Below are 22,848 nucleotides of genomic sequence, written 5' to 3'. Positions count from 1 at the left end.
GAAGTGGACTGGCAGAATTCATAATGAAATAACATGGCTGAATCCTCCTATGCTAATTATAGATTAGTACACAATGACTTGCAGCAGATTTTTTTCTACTGTGACTGGGAATTATCCTAGAACAGATAGGAAACTTTTGACCCATGCAATGGGCTATATATTTTTTTTCAGACAGGGTTTATGGAAACCTTCGTTTATAATGAAGTGCTAACAGTTATAGAACAGCCATTCTGATTTCAGTAGGCAAACTCTAAGAAATTTGCAATCTGAATTATGTAAACATCATAGTTGAGCCACAGCCTACATATCTGTACAAAGGAGAACTTTCAGATTTTTGAACATGTCTGCATTGTTTGGGGGGTAGCAAAATAAAATTATGAATGTTGTAAATAAACTCCTAAAATACATAACATTTTTTTGTACAGAAGCTTTCCTCGACTTCCTAATTATCTTGTTGTGTCACATTCCATATTCTATTAGTGCGCTGGGGAGTCTCATACAGCACCTGGGAGTAGACAGTTCCCTCATGCTCATTCTTTGCACGTTGAAACAATCTGTTTTAATACAAAATGGACATCAAATATTTTCAGTAACAGAACAACAAGGTAATTGCTCCATGTGATAGTTTACCACTGCCTAGCCAAAGATCATTTTAAATGTGATTGTCTATCCAAATAGAATAGATGAATTGTTTATCTGCCGTTTGTTCCAGCAGCAATTTCAGCTTATGTACCTCAGAAAGTGGCTGGAGTTTTTATGCATTTGTTTGTTTGTTTTTGTTGTTCTACCTACCCTTGCCCAATCTCCACCCTTTTCATCCCGCCACCATGTAGCTGGACAAGAGTTACAAATCTCACACATAAAAATCAGTAATCCTGAAGTTTTCCTCATACAGGTTATGTATACACTTACGTCATGAATATTAATCACTAGTTTTATATATGCTAACTTTATTGATTTTCTTTTTACAATATCACACTCTGATATGAAGTATATTAATTTGTCTTAATACCCCCCCCCATGCACACACACTAATATTACTCCCACTACTGCTTAGTGTTTTGAACTGGCACCACCTGAAACAATGTGGACAAGTAGGTCCTTCTCTAGCAAGATTAATTTAGAGAGGCATTGGCAGACAAATACGCCCTCTTATCCCCAATCCCTTTCAGCATTTGGACGGTATTAGAGAATCTCTTTTCTCTACCTGTATCTGAGGATTGTAAAGGGCTTCATGCTACAGAACAGAACCACCACTTTTATTAAAATGCTTAAGATGCTGTTATAGTATTCACAGAATAGCAATTGAATGATAGAGTTGTTCATTAGAATGTCAGAGTGAGAACTATGGGACTTATTGCCATGACAATAGTGTCAGACTATGTTAGTGTTCTGAATCCAAAACAAGTGAGTTTCAACTTAACGGGATACTGTACAATGTATAATCATGTTTGACAATAGTATCTCCACCTTTTAGATGACCAAAATGGATAAACTGCATCATGGAAGTGAGGACTAAGACAAGACAAATTTCTTTAAATAGTTACTTTAAAAAACATTTACTTAAAAGTAGTAAAGGGCATCTAACTACAGTCTGAAAATTAATAATTGAATGTAGCGTACCATTAAAATACTGTGTACAAATAGCAGAATCTTGAAAGTGGAGAGTCTTTAGTATGAGTCAAGAAACACTAATCATAAGAGGAGATTCCAGGTTTACTCATGATGATGTCCTTCTTACCAAACAGTTTGGGATTTCAGACTGTGGGAAAGTTTGCCACTCTCTCTCCTATGGGCATGTAGTAGATGATGTAATGAAGCATGCATCTCAAATGGTCTACAGTTTTTTCAAAAAGGTATATTGATTTTTTTAAAAGTTTATGTAATGCTTGTAAAAGGTGCAAGATAGGTATCCTGAGAAAAATGAATTCTTATGATTTAAGGAACACAAACAGCAGTGGGAACTGTAAGCTTCCCACCTTGTCTTGTCCAAATGTCTCACCCTGACCTTGGAGGAATGAAACGGTATTCAGTCTCGGAGCCAGATCCTCACCTGCGGTAAATCAGTGTGTAGCTCCATGAAGTTATGTTGAGTTACAGTATCTGGGGATCTGGTCCTCCATGCCCATTCAGTACTTGACTTTTCTGCTGTGGTGGGTTTTTATCAGGTAGAGACCAGTCCACTAGAAACTAGATTGAAAGCAGAAACTCAATTCATACTGGTCACCAAACCATTTTCAGATAGTAATTATTTTTAGTCACTTCCTCCCTGGTCTGGATTTTAACTGATAATTTAGAGGTGAAAGATCATATGTTTATTTATCAATCCTTTTAGCCATCTAGCAACCTGGCTTCAGACGTTAGTTCAGTTTGGGTAAAAGCCCAGACATTCAGATGCTATCAGAATTAACTAAGTTACTTGGACTCAGATGCATTTGAGAATTTTTAAAAAACCCAGGCTTAAAAAAATACAAAACCAAAAACCTGAAAATTAATATTTTGACATAAACCATCTGCCCTATGTAAGTGAGGAATGGCAGACTCAATTAATTATCAGCTCGGCAGTTTCTTGGAATCAGTGCAAATCCCAGAATTACTGATGTTTATGCAGTGAAGATAGATGAGTGAGTCTGAGATAGGCTGACCAGAGTTTTAAACAGAAAATTAAGACACATTTCGTAGAGCTGGAGTATTCCCCGAGGCAGGCTACTTCCGCAAGCAAGCAACAAAGCTTCAAGTTTCCCTGGAATTTTTTAATCAGGTGAGCAGGGTTTGACCTGACTTCTGCAGATCTAGTCAGGGATTCTAGTTCATAAACCTGCAGATATCCTATGCCTCTGCAGTGTCTACAGCCTCCTTCTACTCTTTCAGGATCCCTTTCAACATAGCTCTTATGAGAGCTACTTATGATGGATTCCTGCAGTGCACATGGTCCCCTACCGGCATCAGTGTTTCAGCTGAGAGCTGAAAGAAGTGGCTTATTTTAAAAATTACAGTTCCCATCTACAGTTCTGTTTGGAGAGATGGGGGAGGGCTTGGAAGCATATTTGAGCTAGTGGGTAGGGAAGGGGGGTGGTAGGTGGTGTAACCTGATCTGGGGGGTGTGGGTAATGTTAATTTAATTTATCAATTTAATTTAATTTTATTTTAATTAATAATAATAATATTAATTAGTATGGGTTTAGGCTTGCCAATCTGTTTGATCAGAAGATAAAATTTCTTGTCCTAAATCAGGCTCCACAGAATTTATAAGGGACCCTTGGGGGTATGACAGGAAGCTCACACTCAGACAAATATAGTCATAAAGACTTTTTATTAAAATCAATGAAATAGTAAGCAAATGGTAAAATAGAGTTACAAAATTACAATTGTATTACTGTTATTTAAGAGATACATATGGTAATACAATATTATGTGCTGCAAAATTTTGGTTAATACTCACACCCTGTTTAGATAACCTGGTGTTGAAAGACACAGGACCTCGCCTCTGGCGGTTCTGGTTTCACACCTCTTGTAGAGGTGTGCAGAGGTAACTAATGCGAAGAGCTGTCAAAGCTGCTTTAGAATTTATTCTCTAACTTACCCAAAATAAAACCTAATACACAAACTGAGAATAAAGTTTAGGGAAACCAAGCTTGGCCTAGTCACTTTGGAACTTAAAGTTTGAAAAGAAAATAAGTACGGCCTATTAATAGTTAGTAGCTGTCGTAGATGGATAGCATCGATACGTAGTTGAAGATAATGAAGATAATCGAGCGAGGTGAGTCACCTCTTTATAGGGCATAAGTACTAGAAATCCTTCCTCTTATGCCCAAATTTCATTCCTCCCCCTCAGAAATGTTAGGGCACACTTACCCCATAGTATGTATATGTGTATAGATGACAGGTACGTGCGCAGTTGTGGTGTACTTGCTAAGTCTGTGGGTACAACTTTGAAACATCCCCTATACCATTCTTCATTGTCTATTGGTCTAGGTCAGGGATCGGCAATCTTTGGCACATGGCTCACCAGGGTAAGCACCCTGGCGGGCCGGGCCGGTTTGTTTACCTTCCGTGTCTGCAGGTTCGGCTGATCACGGCTCCCACTGGCCGCGATTCATCACTCCAGGACAATGGGAGCTGCGAGAAGTGGCAGCCAGCACATCCCTCGGCCTGCGCTGCTTCCCGCAGCCCCCATTGGCCTGGAACGGTGAACTGTGCTTACCCTGGCGAGCCGCGTGCCAAAGGTTGCCGATCCTTGGTCTAGGTAAAGACATAGCCGTGGGTACTTTATCTCTTTAGGGAACAAAATGAAGGTCAACTTTACTTTCTGGGCAAAAGGGCCCACTATAAATATGATAGCTTTGCTTTAGCTTAATGTATAGGTTTTTGGCCTGTAGGTCTCTTGCATTACAGCCAAACTTATTTTTAATATAAATCTATAAACCTATTACAATACATCAAATAATTAAACTTATAAAAATATTTATCTATGCAAGCAAGCAGATTAATCCTTAGGGCTACAGTGGCATATTGCACAAACACCCTCGTGGCCCTCAGGCCTGTAGTTTTATTGGAAGAGTAGCCTCTGGAAACTAACTGTAAAATGCTGGCTAGTAGAAAGCTCATACTATCTAATTAAGACAGTGGGTGAAAAAATGAATATGAATGAACACAAAGTCCTTGAGTGGTTTTCTAATATTGCTACTATTATCTTCAGTGAAGAAGTCGTAATGCAATCCAAACATTAGCCAGATATTCCATCTTCTTTCAAATCTTCTCAGAGTGTTCTTTTGTGTGAAATGGTCTACTTCAAGAACAGCCATTACCTGCTATTGATGCTGCTGCAGTTCCAGTGTAGTGGCTGTGGCTGATATGCTGATAGCAGTCTCAGAAACTATGCTAGAAGTAAGAACCTCCTTACCCTGCCTTCAAGCTCAAAGCTAATAAACAATCTGCTATTAGACAGTGTTATACAATCATTTTGTTGTTTATCCACATTCGAATGCTAAAATATACAACTTTTCTCTCTGGCTGCCTGGCAGTATGCCTACCTTTGATCAATAAGAAATAATCATTTTGAGGCACAGCAATATTGGAGAAGAATTTTCTTGCTAATAGGAATAGCATGGCTCAATAAGCTGTAATAGCCTTTTGGAAGCCAATATCCTGTATGCTAATCTATGGCTGCAAATCCAGGACAATAGCTTCTGCTGCTTTTCAGTTAATAGATTGGGTTGTTTAATAATTATATGGGTAATAACACTTACCTGCCTTATTGGAAAACCTTGTATAAGGAAAGTTGTCTTATAGAGTTCTTGCCTGGTGACTTTCAGTAGTGTTGATAAAATAGTAACAGTGCTGGTGCTTGGTACCATCAGGCTGATATAGCTATATGCTTTGAACTTGTACAAACTTGAACTTCCACAGCAAATCAGGAGGAATTCTTCCCTGGTTGCTGCTTTTTCCTTTTAAGTTCCAGCTCTGCTATGCTGTACTCTGGAGAAACATAGGTCAATATTTGATTAGGATGGTGGTTCTGAATATACCTCATTTCATCATAGCTGTCGTATCAGATTACCTATCTTTTTGCTTCCCTTACTTATTTACATGACATTTCAGCACAGAAAAAAGTGACCCAAACATCAGGGAGAGTCATAGGAATTGCCGTGCAGATCTTTGGTCCATCTAGTATGGTGTCCTGTTTCTGACAGTAGCCAGTACCACCTGCTTAAGAGAGAGGTCCAAGAAACATGGCACTAGCTTGTTACAGAACAATATGACCACAAGGAGAGTTTCTTCTTACCCTATTAGTTAATGGTTGGCTTATTCTCCTGGAGCATGAAAGTTGATTCCTTCTGGGACTCTGGATTTGCTTTGTTTTTGTTTAATTTTTGCTGTAATAACTAAACAGAAGTTGTGGGCTTGATACAAGAATTACTAGGGGAAATTCTATGGACTGTGTTATGTAGGAGATCAGACTAGACGATCTAATAGTTCCTTCTGGCCTTAAAATCTATGAATCTATTAATTCTGGATGTACTTGTCAATGTAAATGTCCAGTCCCTTTTTTGAGTCCTCCTGAACTCTAAGGTCATGGATTGTGAGAACATAGAAGAGTGGTAGCTTTGTGGGTGGGTGTGTGAAATGGAGAGAAGCAGTACTAAACTTGTTCTGGCACTGTACAAGTTTTAGTTCTGGGAATTAATATTCTGGGCTCTTTTGGGGTCCTTTTCCTGGATGGTATTGGTAAGGACAAACAGAAAAATACTTGCTTCTTTGAGGAGTATCATAGGAGCAACAGCGCGGCATTCTCCATCACAACTTCTACTGTGTGTCTCTTGACCGCTGTCGAGAGCCTCTATTCACCACTTCATTGTCGTTATGCATCTTGCTGTCTGTTTTATTTTCCAGTACTGATAGACTTCTGGAAACTTGCAAAAGGCTTTACTACTCTTACAGTCCTCAGTGGCTGCTAGAGATTTCATTCGTTGCAGTATGAGCCACTCATCACAGGCAAAGGGGTTTGGACCTGCTGCCTCTGGCTACCCGTGGCTACCCCTCTGTAGCCCCAGTACCTGTCTGGCCTTACACTAGGCCGCAGCCTGGAGGTTTTACCAGGCGAAACCCTACAGCTCCCTTGCTCTATTCCCCAGCCCTGTTTCCCTCAGGTACTCTCTCAGCTTCCAGCAGCCAGGCCCTTCTTTCTCTGAACGCAGAGAGAGACTGAGACTGCTTCAGCCCAGCAGTCCCTTTATAGGGCCAGCTGAGTCCGTTTGGCTGCAGCTGTTTCCCCACTCAGCCTAGGCTGTTCTCCCTGCCTGCCAGCCAAATCTGAGAGCTGGTTCCAACCCTGTCAGCGGGTCACCACCCCGCTACATTTAGTCACAGAAATACAATTTAGAAGATCACCTTGTCTTTACTGAATAAGTGTGCCTACTGAGCTGTGTGAGATCTTGATGGATATGCTTGCCACTATTGCATCCCCTCACACCTTCATGAGACATTAGAATACAGCTTCTGTGTGCACTGAGAAAATAAAAACTTCCCATATTGGCTTTGCTTGTCTCCCTGCCATGAAGTTATTGAATTTCCCCACCTCTATGAGACAGTGGGTGGTATCTCATTACTATTCATGTTGACATTGAAACTTCTTTTTTTAAACTGAGCATGACAGTAAGCTAAAGGTTGTCATGTTTGTTGGTTTTAATTACCTTAAATTGTGTAAAAATAATCATTAAAAAACTAGATATTTCTTTCCCCACCCCCACCAAAATACTAGAGGCAGAATAAACCAGCCTTTTTGAAGAGATATTAATGATAGGCTTGCCTCCTCCTCTACTCCCCCTCCGTCTGGTGCTGGTCCTTTAAGCAACTGCTCAGACAGACTGAAATCTCTCTCTCTCTCAAATTTTAAATGATTATTTCTATTATTTACATTGTTGTAGCACCCAGAGGTCAAAATTAGGATTGGGGCTCTATTTTGTTGCCAAGCTGTGTGAACTTCCATTCTAAAGTCCCCCATTATCCTCTCATGGCTGGGGCTCTGGATGTGTCCCCATGCTCTACTATTTCCCACTCCCCTGTACCAGGGTCCCCCATTCTTTCACCATGCCAGAGGCTCTGTGTGTTTCCTCCTCCCCTATACCAGGGTCACTCAATCTACCCCTGTACCTGGGGTTGTGTGTAGACCCCCATGTTAATGGGAGCCATCAGCCAGTCTATAGACAACTGCAGAGGTACTTGTAGCTGTGGCTGTGCTAACAGAATGGCAGGGGTTCCATGTGTCCCTCATTTTTCCCCTTTCAGTTTTCTGATTTTCCACAAAATCAATACAGTTTTGGCCATTATGCCTAGAACTTTCCCTGAACTTTTGGAATTGATCGGATGTCATTCAAAAAGTTATTACATTACAGATAAACAGACAAACAGAGAAATGCTGTCATGTTGAGTGTAATAACCTTTACAAACTTGGCCAATTATCTTGGTCAATTATCTAGTCGGACCTGCATAATACCATTATAAATGTTCACTCAGTAATTCCTGCATCAAGACCATAGTTCAGGTGAGGTATACTGCTAAGGGACAGACTGAGTGAGGCTAGGCTTCTGAAGGGTTGCAGTGGTAGGAGAAAGGCAAGATGAAGGAGAACTCAACAATTCCATAGCAAAACAATAAGGGCGGAGGGGTTGGGGGAGGAATCCAGATTCCAAGTGTCAGAGTTGAGTGAATGATGATGTTGGAAAGCTTTAAATTAACGGCTTCTCTCACCTGCTGCTCTCAATGTTGAGGAGACAAGGCTTGTAGGTCCTTTTAGGTCTAGTGGATGGACTGACTTAACTCCAGAACCCTCAGCTGTGGTGCTGGCTGCCTGAGTGAGAGTACTCTTAGTTGTAAGCACAATGAGCTTGATCCAGTACCCACTGAAGTACTTGAAAAAGCTTCCATTGGCTTCCATGGAAATTGAACTAGGGCACTTACGCTTGTTAATTTTTTGCAGGATTGGACCTTCTGTTGTCAGGGCCTGTAACTCTGCCCCATTTAGGCAAATGTTTACTCAGTAGCACAAACCTGTTATATTTTAAAGTGCTTTTGTTTTCAGCACACCTCTTGTAGCAACCTTCCCTCTCTCTTTCTTATCCAGAGGAATTTCAGAGAAGTGTACAGTTGAAAATTTGCCTAAGATCCCATGGAGACAAGCTTTCTCATAAAATTTTAAGCACTCCATGATTTTGTCTCCATTTGAAATACTATCAGAATAGTGATTTTTGTGGTATTTTGGTAGCTTCTGGTTGAAATCAGTAAGTACAAGAATGTAAAAACGTTGGGTATGATTCTGACATTCCTGTTGAACAGCCATTTTAGGCTTTGCTTATTTGAGACTGCTCAAATAAGTAAGAGCTACTCACTGGTTGTGACAGAATCAGGCTCTTACACAAATTCATTAGTTAAGATTTTGAACCAAACGAAAAGTACAGGTTTACTTCAACAAATATGAGAGGTTGATTATTTTATCTGCAACATTTTGCTCATCCCTAATATGGATATTTCTCAAATGTATTTTTAGACACTGAGACTAAATGATGGTTAGAAGTAATTTTAGAATTTAAACACAAGAAAAATGAGGAGAATTATATCTTGTAGATACTTAAGTTTGTATAATGCACATCTCTTAATAATTTCATATCTGGAAGATGAACTATTTTTACAATGTGTTTTTACTTAGACCTGATAAATTGAAGGCTCCAGAGGATTGTAAAAAGCTAGAAATTATGTACCATTAATTTTAAGAGGTAAAAAAAGCTTTTACATAAAAAACACTGCAACCTACATAAATTAACAGAGAATGGCATCTCTTTGTTAGAGATCAAAAAAGAACATTTTATTTATCTTTATCAGACTGTGGTAATAGAGATGCAAATATTGGTGCCACATTGCTCATTTCAATTGGTTTATGGTATAAATAGTTTCTTCAGATTCTTGTAAAGAAACATCCATTCTAATGAACCTCGGTAACATAAAACCACAGTGTAAATCACCTGCTAAAAACTATGGGCACAGTCCCACAAACTCACTCCTGTAAGGAGTCCTATTAACTTCAAGATGACTACTCACAGGGACAAAGATTTGTGTTTGTGTGGCCCTAAGAGCCTGATTCTGGAGGGGTATAGACAAATTAGAAACATAGACAGAAAATAGCAAAATGAGATATGACTTTCAAAACTGCAAAATAATATGACTGGGAGGGGGAAAAATCTGGAAGGGACAGGAGAAATCTTTGTTGAGCCATGATTCAGCAAGGTATTTAAGCACATGTCAAATATTAAGCATAAGTAGTCCCCTTCAAGCCAATGGGACCCTCTCATGCTTAAAGTTAGGCATGTGTTTAAAAACCTTGCTGAATCAGCACCTAAGTGCTACAGTGCACCTACAATACGGAGTGAACAGCAAGTTAGACATAAGTTTAGAATTTGTAATAGATTTAGGGCTTCAAATGCACAGGCATCATGTCACAAAGCAAGGAACTAATAGTCTCTCCAAATTGCTCTGATATAGCAGTTCATCCCTATTCTGCAAAGCACTTCAGTACACATGTAGATGCTTTGCAGAATTGGTCCCTATATGCCCCAGGTACAATTGCACCTGGAGTCTGGACTTAATTTCTGGCTACGATCTGACTAAAAAAATATTGATCAGTTAGGGGGAGTTCAGAGAAGAGCAACAAAAATGATCAGAAATGGTAGAGGTGATTTATGAGGAAAACATTACAAGAAACTAAATATCTAACGTGGTTAGGTGGCTGATGGCAGTGGAGTGGGGGGATTACAACAAGCCTAGAAATATGTGAAAGTAGTAAACAATAAGAAAGAAGAATTGTATGTGAAATATGGAAGTACAGAGGAACGAAGCCAAGAAAGAGCAGAAACAGAGAGAGAGAGAATTTAGGCTAAATAACAGGAACACTTTCCTATTACTGAGATGTACTAGGCTTGTAATAAACTTCCTAGGGAAGTGCTGGAAGCTCCATCACTTAAGACATTGAAAAATAGACTGGACAAAACACTAGAAAATAAACTGTCAAGAATAATCGTATACTTCCAGGGAAATGGATTGGATAACCTTCAGGTCTCTTCCCTCTCTAACTTCTATGAGATATTCAGTCTTTACTCAGTCAAATTCCTCATTGACTTTACTGTGGTGTTTTGCCTTAGCAAGGACTGAAGGATCAGTGATCAATCCCTATTTTTAAATAATATATATCACCTGTTTCTTTCTCGAGTGATTGCTCATGTCCATTTCACTGTAGGTGTGTGTGTTCATCACACGCACCGGTGCCTGAAGTTTTTCCCTCAGTGGTATTCGTAGGGGACCGGCTTTGGCACCCTCTGGACTGGCGCGTGTATGCATCGGTATAAGGGATGCTGCTGGCTCCCCGCTCCCTCAGTTCCTTCTTACTGCCAGTGACGGTGCTGGAATGTCTCCTTGCTTCAGCAAGCTTTGCTGTCTCTATTGTGTCTAGTAGTGAATTTGTTTAAAGTTGTATAGTTAGTAGTTCCTTTAGTGTTAAGTTAGAAATAGTTAGTTAGACCCATACAGGACTCAGCCTAGGGATGGGGCATGCCTTGTGATTGTTGCAAAAAAAATCCATGCCAGTCAGTGATCCCCAAACAAGCTACCTGAAGTGTTTAGGGGAAACCCACGTGAGTGACAAGTGTTGCATTTGCAAGAGCTTCAGGCCGTGGACCAGACAGGAGCAGGGCATTCATCTCCAAGCGCTCCTCATGGAGTCAGCCCTAGCACCAACCTTGGAGCTGACGAGATCGGACTCTGCTCCAAGCACTGCAGCCTCAGTGCGGAGTGTGCCGCCGGCACTGACCTCTGACTGGCACCTATCCCCATCCCCAGTTCCACCTAAAAAGCAAAGAAAGTCTGGGAGCGGGTGTTCTCCTACATCCTGTAAAGGGAAGGAGAGAGCCGGAGGAGACCAAAGACCAATGTGGGGCAGCTCTTCCCTTCTGGACGGTGGCCAGGCTCTGACTCCAACTGAGCTGTTGAGCCCACTTTAAGACCCACTCACCACCCTAGGAAGTGGCAGAGGCACTCGGCACCTGGTGGTACCGTCCACACCAGAGGCCTTTCAGGCTGCTAAGGGCATACTGTCCCTTCTGGTACCACCCATGCCAGCTGCTGAGGTTCCCCATTTGAGGGGTAAACCTACCTTGGGTCCCTTCTAGCGGTCTCCATCAGTGCAGCACTACTCCTCGCCGCATGGGGTGCCCCGTCAGTGCTCATCTGAACAGCACCACCAGCCCTTGGGCGTGGGTCGGCTTACCTGCCAGAGTTCCCGGTGTTGGTCCCTGGACTCTAGGCAGCGTTCCTCAGGCTCTAGGTGTCGATTGGCAGCGGTCCCCAGAGCCCTGGTGTCGAGTTGCCCAAGCCGGTGTCAAGTCTCCCAGCTCATGGCACCATTCCGGAGGGTCGAGACACCAGTCCCCAGAGCCCCATCACCAGTGGCCGGATTGCTGGTACAGTTCACCATGGGCACATTGACAGTCTCTCTCACGTTGGTCTGCTCGCTCCCGTTCCCGCTCCTCATTTATGCAGTGGCACCGCACTGTAAGCATGAGGCATTGATCGCCGGGGTTCTGTTGCTGATCTGACGAATGCCACCGCCTGTCACTGGGTTTGCGGCACTGAGAGCCATCATCCCGGTACAGGTCTTCAATGGAGGTCCGCGGCCCGAGCCAACGGGATTAGGGAAGAGAGGCGGCCTTGGTACCGTCCTGGTCCTCAGACAAGTTTCTCTCTCCTCGGGATTGGACAGCGTGGAGGAGACCCTGCTCGCAGGCCAAGGCCGCCCACCAGGGGCATTGTCATTCCCCCCCGTCCACCAGTGGCAGCATGGCCCTAGGGCCAGTGCCCATCCCTCTGACAACTATGGAACCCCTGGGGATTCCCCACCCATCGCAGGGGCAAAGTTCGGTCTCAGGAGCATCTGAAAGATGGTCAGTGGCAGTCTCCCGTCCACTCCCTGACTTGGACACGGAGTCAGAGCAGGCTCCCCAGGGCCAGCCAACCTTGGCTGAGGCTTCCCTAGCAGAAGTGGCAGAGTTGGCAGACCCACCTGTACCTGCCTCCTCCTCATCTTCGCCCGATTAGGCGATAGCGGGGCGCTCTCACTCGGTTCCCCAGGATGATGCAAGGGCCCACCAAGAGCTTTTAAAGAGATTTACCTCAAACCCGAGGCTGGAAGCTGAGGAACTGGCAGGAACCCTTAAACTCTCTGTTCGATGTGCTAAGTGCAGCAGCCCCCTCCCAGGTGGCATTGCCAGAGCACAAGGGAGTGGTGAAAATTACTAAGGCCCTGTGGCAGACACTCATCTCCTTGCCCCCATCTCCAAGCGGGCAGAAAGAAAATACTATGTCCCTGCTAAGGGGTATGAGTATCTTTATACCCACCCTGCCCCAAGCTCACAGGTTGTGTTGGCAGCAATGAGCGCAATAGACAGGGCCAACTGGGATCAACACCTAAGAACAAGGAGGCAAAGAGCCTCAGTCTCTTTGGTAGAAAAAATTATTCTACGTCCAGCCTCCAGATCAGAGTGGCCAACCATCAGGCCTCGCTTGGCCATTATGATTTTAATATTTGGCAGTCGATGGCCAAGTTTACGGATTCACTGCCAGAGGAGCCCGGGAAGGAAATCCTGGCTATCCTCACTGCCCACCAAGCGGGGTCAGATGCGGCAGACTCTGCAGCCCGGACTATGGCTTTGGCTATTTCTGTGAGGCGGGCATCCTGGTTACAGTCATCAGGCCTATTGATGGAGGTTCAACAATCCATCCAGGACCTCCCATTCAATGTCCTGGCACTGTTTTCAGAACAAACAATAAATTACATGGCCTGAAAGACTCTAGGGCTACCTTGCGCTCCATGGGCCTTTACACACCGGGGCCGGCAAATAAGCAGTTTAAGCTGCAACAGCCCCACAGGTTTGGGACCCAACCTCAGTCAGAGTGCTTCTGCAAGAAGTGCAAGGGCTATAAGCGCCAGCAAGGCCATCAGCCGTCACCTTCAACTCTCTCGAGCTCCACCCATAACCAACCGGGTAACAAGCAGGCATTTTGAGGGTGCGCTTGAGGGCGATCTTCCAGCCGGTGTCCTGGATCCTGCTCCTCTGCTATTTTCCAACTGTTTGTCCCCCTTCCTCCCTGCCTGGGTCTCTATAACATTGGGCCAGTGGGTCTTCAGCACAGTAGTAGGGGGCTATACCTTCCGGTTTATTTCTATCCCCCCTTCACACCCTCTCTCCCAATCCTTCTTCAGGGACCCTTCTCACGAGCATCTGCTTGCTCAGGAGGTGCATGACCTTCTGTGGGTGTGAGCTGTGGAGGAAGTCTCTCTGCACTTGAGGGGGAAAGGGTTTTACTCTTGCTATTTTTTATCCCAAAAGCCATGGGGGGGCGGGTCTACGTCCCATTCTCAACCTGCAGAGCCTCAACAAGTATCTCAAGAAGTAGAAGTTCCGCATGGTCTCCTTAGCCTCCATCATTCCTTCCCTGGATCTGGGAGACTGGTTATGCCACCCTCAATCTGAAAGACGCTTATTTTCATATATCAATATTTCATAGACACAGACGGTTCCTACGTTTCGTAGTTGGGACCGCCTACTACCAATTTGCAGTGCTCCCTTTTGGCCTAGCAACAATGCCAGGGGTGTTTACGAAATGCATGTTGGTGGTGGCGGCCTACCTCAGATGTCGTGGTATCCAGATTTACCTGTACCTCAACGACTGACTCATCAAAGACTGCTCCAGGGTCCAGGTCCAGCGCAGTGTCGAGATGTTGCAAGCCACTTGTCAAGCTCTGGGCCTGTTGATAAACGAACAAAAATCAGCGTTGATCCCGGTCCAATTGATAGAGTTTATCGGAGCGGTGCTCGATTCTATCCAACCCAGAGCATTCCTGCCAGAGGCTAGGTTCAAGGCAATGTCAGATCTGATTGCCAGCATCACTGCCCATCTGCTAACCATGGCCTGGGTCTGTCTCAGGCTATTGAGGCACATGGCAGCATGCACATATGTTTTCCAACATACGAGACTCAGGCTGCATCCTCTCCAGATGTGGCTGGCGTCGGTCTACTCTCCGGCCAGACATCACCTAGACAAGCTTATCACGATCCCACCATAGGTGCTTATCTCTCTGCAGTGGTGGTCTGACCCCATCCTGGTATTGGAAGGTGTGCTATTCGTGAGCCCTCAACCCACGGTCTCCCTGATTTCGGATGCGTCCAACCTCTGTTGGGAGTGCATCTCGGTACACTGGGGACTCAAGAGTTATGGTCTCAAAAGGAGTTCACGTTGCATATAAACGTCAGGGAGCTCCGGGCCATCCGTGTGGCTTATGGTGTCTTTCTTCCCCAACTGTCCGGCCAGATGGTGCAGCTGTTGGCAGACAACATGGCCTCCATGTTCTATGTCAACAGGCAGGGGGGAGCTCGATTGTCGGCTCTGTGCCAGGAGGCCCTCCATGTGTGGGACTTTTGCATCCAGTATGCAATCCACCTGAAAGCCTTGCACCTCTCCAGCATCTGGAACACGCTAGCCGATTGCCTCAGCGGGTTCTTCTTCTCTCACCATGAATGAAGTTTGTCAGAATGTTTTTCCAGAAGTGGGAAGCTCCCTGAGTGGACTTATTCGCCACCAGACAGAACGGAAACTGTCATCCGTTTTGTTCTCTCCAAGGGCTCAGCCGAGGCTCACTATCCAATGCCTTTCTCCTGTCTTGGTCAGGGGACCTGATGTATGCCTTCCCACCAATTCTGCTCATCAGCAAAGTCTCTCAGAAATCAAGAGGGATAAGGCACGGATCATTATGATCGCCCAAGCATTGCCTCGCCAACATTGGGTTGGCATGCTCGTGGACCTGGCTGTTGCAGCCCTGTGGCCACTTCCTAGCCGCCCAGACCTACTCTTGCAAGATCACGGTCGACTCCTGCATCCGAACCTTGCCTCTCTCCACCTCACAACTTGGATGCTACATGGCTGAATCCAGAGGAACACGCCTGCTCTAGTCAGGTACGGCAGAATCTCTTGGAGAGCAGAAAGCCCTCCACCAGAGCAACTTACCTGGCAAAGTGGAAGCCTTTCTCCTGCTGGGCGTCAGAGCGGAATATCTCCCCTACCCAGTCATCTCTGCAGTCCATCCTGGATTACCTGCTTTCACTTAAAGTACCAACTTCTCACCTTCTCTTCGGTACAAACATTCACGACGCATTAAGCCATCACCCAGCAAGCCAGAAATGATGCTGGATTTGGCAGAGCTGTGTTGCAATCGACACGTTCATGAACTCCTACCCCCCTCCGATGGTACTGCTTGGGAGTGACCGACAATGAAATGGACGTGAGCAAGCACTCGAAGACGAAAAGATGGTAACCTTTCGTAACTGCTGTTCTTCGAGATGTGTTGCTCATGTCCATTCCATGACCTGTCATCCTTCCCCTCTGTCGGAGTTCCAGCAACAAAGAACTGAGAGAGGGGGAAGCTGGGGACACCCCTTATACTGGTGCATATGCGTGCCACTCCAGAGGGTGCCAGAGCTGGTCCCCTATGGATACCACTGAGGGAAAAACTTCTGACACCAGTGCATGTGGCTAGCACACACACCTACAATGGAATGGACATGAGCAATGCATCTCGAAGAACAGTTACGAAAGGTAAGTCTTTTCAGAGCTTTTAATAACATCTCTGCTTGAAAGTAAACAACCTTTCCTGTCAATTTAGATAACTTTTTTTTTCAACAGAACACTGTTCAAACAGGCACTTTAAATAACGCTAAAATGTGAGTCACCATTATAGAGAAAAAAAGGTTTCAGTAGACAAGGCAGCATGTTATTTATGGATATTGGCAGGCTTGTGCAACAAGCCTGCCTTCTGAGGAATTTTGTTGTTTGCAAGGGAAGAAATCCATATAGAATCAGGAGCTGAGCTAGTGATAATGAGCTGATCATTACTGCCTATCTGACTCAATATGTGACATATCTTAACTCTTCTTTAAAGCTGAAAAAAAGTTAGCAGTAATCATCAAATTAAAATCCTGTAAATATTTAGCAAATTCAAAGTGTCTGTTTTGGGACCTAAGTATACAACTTACTTTGGAAAGCTAAAAGGCTGTTATTTAGAATTATGATTTATTTTAATATTGCAAAGAATGATTGATCACCTTTTTCAAATGTCTGGTTAAGCTACGTCTTTTGTGTTTTGCATAAGAAACTTAAAACTATCCAGCTGCAAAAAGCTTTAATAAAGTAATTTTATGACACTGTCTACTGTTTAGTCAAATGTGTCTGAAGCTATGGTTGTAATAATTAAAACAATTGTATGTCACTTGTGGATTAATATATAGCAACTGCATAATTAGCTCCCATGTTGTGTCAGGTTTCCTAGTCACAGACCTTTGTACGCTGGACCTCAGTTCTATTGTAGGTGTCTGACATTATTTATTATTTCATTAGCATCCAATTTCCTTCTTGGATTCAACAGTAAGGTCAGTGCAATGAGCTGCATAGACTGTGTCTTATTCCCCCCCTCTCCCTCCTCTTCTCTCCACCCCCAGCATAGCCACTCATTTCCCTCATTTCTGGCATGTCATAATTTAATATTTAGCAATTATGGCTTGGAACTAAAGGAATAATTATTTCTTAATCATTCTGCCTTTAGGGGGTTCCTTTCACGTTTCTGAGGAAAAAAGGAAGTCTTTGGTCACTGGGGGTGAGTGCTTCTGTGTTTTCTTTGTAAAGATAGCTCTGTTGTTAAGGCAAGACACTGTGTGTTGAATTCTAATTCCTTTGTGCAAGAGCCAGCCCGTTTCAAAGCAATCCAATGACTGGAGGTGTTCGGTATGATTAATAGTGCTACAGTTCTGTGATTGACTAGGTTGACTGTGCTTTCTGTGTGTGTAGAATTCTAAAAGTTGATACACCGTTGATGAGTAACAGTGAAGTTTAATGCTGTAGCGGAGGTGGGAACTGAATATCTTCTCTATGCCAACCAGGTTTTGTCTGGGGTTATATTACATTTCTTAGCTGCTGTGAAGTTCAGGTACTTTTTCTTTAAATATTTATTGTTACTGCAGCACGCTACCCATTTTAGGGCAGGTTTGTGTCTCTGTGATAATTTTTTTAGAATCAAGTTGTAAAATTGGTGTGTGCATTTGAAAGATAGCTGTCTTCAAGTGGTAGATGAATATCTATGGTATTTAACTGTTGTGTGTTTTAATTCATAGAATTTAATTCTTTGATAAGGTTATCCTGTAATTTAATCAATGATAATATATTATGATCAATTTGATAAAACCTCAGAAGTTATGCTTTATTTCTGGCTTTAGAGATGTTGAATTTAAATTAACACTGGATTAGTTATCTATCTCTGTCAAGATTACAAAGAGTTTTTGTTGTGATCCATCATAGGGCTTTTGTGTGATATACTGTATGCAGAAGCTGTTAACAGAATAGATTAATGCTGTGAGGAAAAAATATCATCAGATGAACACTAGGTCTTAAAAAGCTATTTCAAATGGCATAGTAAGTTATATATCGTTAATACATTTTTAGCCTTTTGGGGGTGGCGAAGAACTTGTAATTAAAAATTAATTTATTAATTCTTGACTGTGCTTAAATTAGAACCCAGGTTATACTTACAAAATGTTTTGAAATCAAATTATTTGAATAGGCTCTCCAGAACAAAAATAATGAGCCCTGGATAATCTGAAGAATTTTTAGTAGTGTTACCAGAAAACTCTGCAACTGTCTTTTGAGGTCTGTGTATATATGTTATGTGTAGTAATTTTAAATGATATATCTAATACAAAGATATACCATAGTTATATAAATATATAATACAGATAAAATTGTGGATGTATTCTCTTTTTAAAATTATGCTACATATTCAGAAGCTTCAGTAGAAGAATGACTACAAGGAGCCATCAGATTCTTCTTGGTTAAGACCATATGCTGCAAAACGTCTGTTAGTCTATAAGGTGCCACAGGATTCTTTGCTGCTTTTGGTTAAGACCATAACAATAAAACTGGGCATATATGTGCAATATGTCTCTAGGTATGTGACTTATATATTTGTGTTAATGTATGCATGGCATATTATGTATTTAATTATTCTTTCATTCTTGCCACAGTAATATATAATTAAATCTTGTGCCCATTTTTGGAAGCCATCCCTTTTGTTTGTAGTAAACTATTAGAGGGAAGGTCTTTTATGTGTTTCTACTATAGTTTAGTGTGATATCTTCAGTATCTGAAAGAAATGTTGTTTTACCATTTTCTGCCTTTAATATTTTCGTTTGGCCATGAAGCTTTATAATGATATTGGCTAATTGAGTCTCTAACCTTTTAATCATCTTGTACACTTAATGTATCTTGGGCCAGCAAAGAAATTCTTTCAGCAAATATGAAACGGAGAGAAGTTCATATTAAAAATATCTAGAAGCATTATTATAACAAAATATGAAATATCAGTTAAATAGTGCAATGTAACATTTGCTATTCTTTAATTCTATTTTGAGTATCCTGTTGTTTGAATGTATTTTAGTTACTTTGGTTTAAATCAAGAATTCTGTTTGTTGTAACCTCGGTGTGTTTTACTTTTAGGAAAATATTTTTACATACTATTTTACTGAAAAATAGCTAAATACATATTTTTTAATTTCAAAATTTGCTTAAAATATTTAATTGAAAGGAAATGAATTTTAAAAATTGAAGTGTTACTTTCTATTTACGTCTGGTATTTAACACAACATGTAACTTAGCTTATTGGAAAAAAAAAAAGGGGGTGGTCATGTGTGATGCGGGGAGTAGGGGAGATGTCAAAGGGCTAGATATGCTACAGGCTTAGGCCTGGTCTACACTGGGGGAGGAGGGATCGATCTAAGTTATGCAACTTCAGCTACGTGAATAACATAGCTGAAGTCGACGTACTTAGACCTACTTACCACGGTGTCTTCACTATGGTGAGTTGACTGCTGCTGCTCCCCTGTCAACTCTGAATGTTACTGGATGTTACTTCAGCCTCTCCCCGAGCTGGAGTACAGGAGTCGACGGGAGAGTGCTCGGGGATCAATTTATCGCGTCTAGACTAGATGCGATAAATCGATCCCCACTGGATCGATCGCTGCCCACCGAGCCGGCTGGTAGTGAAGACATACCCTTAGTGCCTTACTGTCTTCAGTAGTTCTGCTACTGATGGTAATAAGTGCTTCAGCCTGTGACCGGTCTTTGTAGGACTAGGCTCATAAAATAGTTTATTTTCTTAGACAAAAACAAATTACAGCTAATAACAAGATAGACACCAAGTAAATCTATACATCTTTGTTAATTAAATATGGGTAAGTTTGTTGGGAGCTGATAGTTGGTTATTTTTGTTTCTGCATTAAAAAAAGTATTAATCTTTAAAGTCACAAATAACAGTTTTACATTGTAGATAACATAAAAGTAGGTGCAGACCAAAACTTGAATACGATGATATGATTAAAAATAATTATTGCATAACAAATTGAAATTCATTTGCTGCCCGTTTAAGATACAGAAATCCAGAAATGAAAAGAGAAAAACCTCTTAAATTAAGGATTTTTAAAAATCTTAACCCTATTTAGACTTGCAAGTCAGAAAATAATCTAAGAGAACAGCAACAAATAACATTCCCACTTAACAAAAGTGTGGATGTTGGCAAAGTGTGGATGCTGTTTATCTCACCTGAAGCATTTGCAGGTGTTGTTAACAAAAAAATTGGAAGGCTTTTTGCTGAATGCTCCATCCTAATAGCAAGGGTAAGAAGGACATTCAGCACATATCTCAGCATTTACTGTTTACAGAGGGCCAGTGCAAAGTCCTTCATCTTGCAGAATTCTTCACACTGTAGAAGCCCATCCCCCTCGTAGTCCTGAGATGGGGTGTATAGGTGAAGTCGATGCAAAGTTGACCTTCCACATGTCCTGCCCACTGGAAGTTTGAGCTCAATACGAGTTCCTAATAGGTCTGCACAGAAGGGAAAAGTTTAACTTATACTTAAGGAGTAGCCCTCTCTTCCTATCTGTATAAGCATAAATCCAGTGGTCTGGAAATCCCCAAGTCCCCATAGGCAGCATGGTGGGAAGCAGTTGCTATTCAAGCTTATACACTTGCATGCAGAGGAATTAAAAGTGTAAATCTCCTAGTAACACTAGTTGAAGTAATATGCAGTTATAGGACATGAGCCCAGTACTGGTTTGTTAGACACATAATTTTAACTTTTAAATGTAGTTAACACACTACTAAATTACACACACCCAATTTGAGTAGACTAGTATAATGCAGGTTTCTCCAAAGTGTAAATATTATAAAACTTCAGTGATAGCTTGGTACTAAGCACCATAATTAGGCGTTTACACATTTGCATTCTTCTCTGAAATCTTGTTGCTACCGCTGTGGAGCTGTTCTGGCAAGATATCAGAATTTGTCCCTAAATCTGAGGCTATGATATCAACATTACACAATAAATCCATGGCAGCTAAGTTTCCTGTAATGTCATGGATGTTACTTCAGTACTTGTATAGTAGAATATTTTGAAAGTTAATCACTAAAAAATGGATTTTTTTGTGAAACTTTATTATCCATGGTTCAATAAAAGAAATATAGTCATTTGGGGTGGGGGTGGAGGGTTTGGGGGGAGGAGAGTAGTTTCCTAAAACTTGTACCACCACCCATCCCCCCCCCACCCCTGTTTTCATAAAAGAGACTTTGGGTTTCATATGCTAGCAACTTTCAGAGTATCCCAAAATGCATTATAAAACAATGAGTTGGGTACTGGTAGTGCATGACTGTGTAGGCAGGCACAATAACTGTTATGTACTCTATTGCTGGGTTTTTTTAATCTATATAATAAATTTGACTGTCACAAACTTTGAAATGTAACATTCTGTTAGCAGTCAGAGAATGCTTGATTGAAAATTGGGGATGTACAAGGCATTATGGGCCGTTTATTTTAAAACATAGGTAGCAAGAATCATGGCAATATTAAGGCACAAAAATATATTAAAGAAAATATAAGTCTGATTTAAATCTGTTAAAGCAAGAACATTCAGTGCTACTTTTTCAGCACACTGCGTAGAGATATAGATACATGACTTTCGTTAACATTAAGGAAATACTATCAAGGTTGATAGTCCCCAAATGGAACTTAATCAGAAGTAATTTTTTAAAAGTCCTCTTGATCTGGAAGATTCTATGAGCTTTCCAAGAATAAGACTGAAATGTAGATTAAATACCAGTTAGTTTTGTGGGCAGCAAGTCAGCAGCAAAGGTGGAACATTTGGGTTTTTTCTCAGTTATATGTACATTTGCCATCCTTCCACTCTTCCTGTCTGACTGTCCCTGATAGGAAATGTGACCTATTTCCTGACAATTGGGGTTTACATTTGTCACAAGATTGCAGCAGTTTAACATTTTCCCATACTCCTTACACTTCTGAAATAATTCTGTAGGCCAGTTCTGCAAGGGAAAATAATGCCTGTGCCCGTGCTCATGATATGCAAGCCATTTGTCCGTTTTTAAGCTGGACAGCCCTGCTTTTTTAAAGTTTGTCCTGGTCCGGTATAAGACAAAACAAGATGTGGTTTTTGACCGAGACCAATGCAGGTTTGAGTGAAATATTTGAGTGAGAGAGGAAAATCAAGGCGTGACAATTGAAATTTCAAACCACGTGGCTGTTTTTTAACAAGGGTAAATTGCAACTTGGGCTGGGGAGGAGCGATTTTACCAGCCAATAATATTATCAGAACAGGAACACACACACAACTCGAATCAAGAAAAAAAACAAGTCACCAATCAAAAAATATCACCAGAGCAGCAATATACACAACTTGGAACAGTCTATTTACATCCAACAACAAGAAACTAAACAATCTGTGATTAACCGCTCACTAAAATCCGGAATGGACACGCAAACTGAAATACACCAACTAACTACAATGGCAATTAATACAGCAATATGGCTCTCATATACTATGTACACAACTTTGCATCAAATAAGGAAAGGGAAAAGGGAAAGAAGCTAAACCAACAGAATATTTACAGAAATTAAAATGCACATACCACACTCCAGGCGCAGCTGACCAGCAGTACAGACACCAAGTGCATGACGAATTGGAGGGGGGTAATCCAAAAATGACACGACACAAGCCGGCAAAATCCGGAGGAGACCCTGGCTGAAAGGGTGATCAGGCCTTTCAGCTAACACGCGGATACTCATGCAGTTTTTGGCGCGGGGCATAGTTTTATTCGAAGACCCTTACTTGTGTCAGCATTTGATTGGTCCCCAGCTCC

The 22,848-nt window shown here is 42.0% G+C and overlaps 1 protein-coding gene across 7 annotated transcripts in view; it reads left to right on the top strand.

Annotated features, from left to right (window-relative positions):
* The window catches only part of WASF1 (WASP family member 1), a 187,361-nt gene that overhangs the window by 86,704 nt on the left and 77,809 nt on the right, over window positions 1-22,848 (top strand). For 2 of the 7 annotated variants that reach the window (XM_045011784.1, XM_045011781.1), the window contains one exon: window positions 17,198-17,248. The exons of 4 other annotated variants lie outside the window; for them this stretch is intronic. The gene's annotated coding sequence lies outside the window, so the exon portion shown is untranslated. Of the gene's footprint in view, window positions 1-17,197; window positions 17,249-18,428; window positions 18,476-18,542; window positions 18,593-22,848 lie in introns of those variants that run through there. One more of the 7 variants, XM_045011783.1, reaches the window with a different exon arrangement.

The sequence above is a fragment of the Mauremys mutica genome, chromosome 3, assembly GCF_020497125.1.
Source record: "Mauremys mutica isolate MM-2020 ecotype Southern chromosome 3, ASM2049712v1, whole genome shotgun sequence".
NCBI lineage: Eukaryota > Metazoa > Chordata > Testudines > Geoemydidae > Mauremys > Mauremys mutica.
The sequence above is the reverse complement of the archived record's forward strand: the minus strand, read 5'-3'. Positions and strand labels throughout refer to the sequence as shown.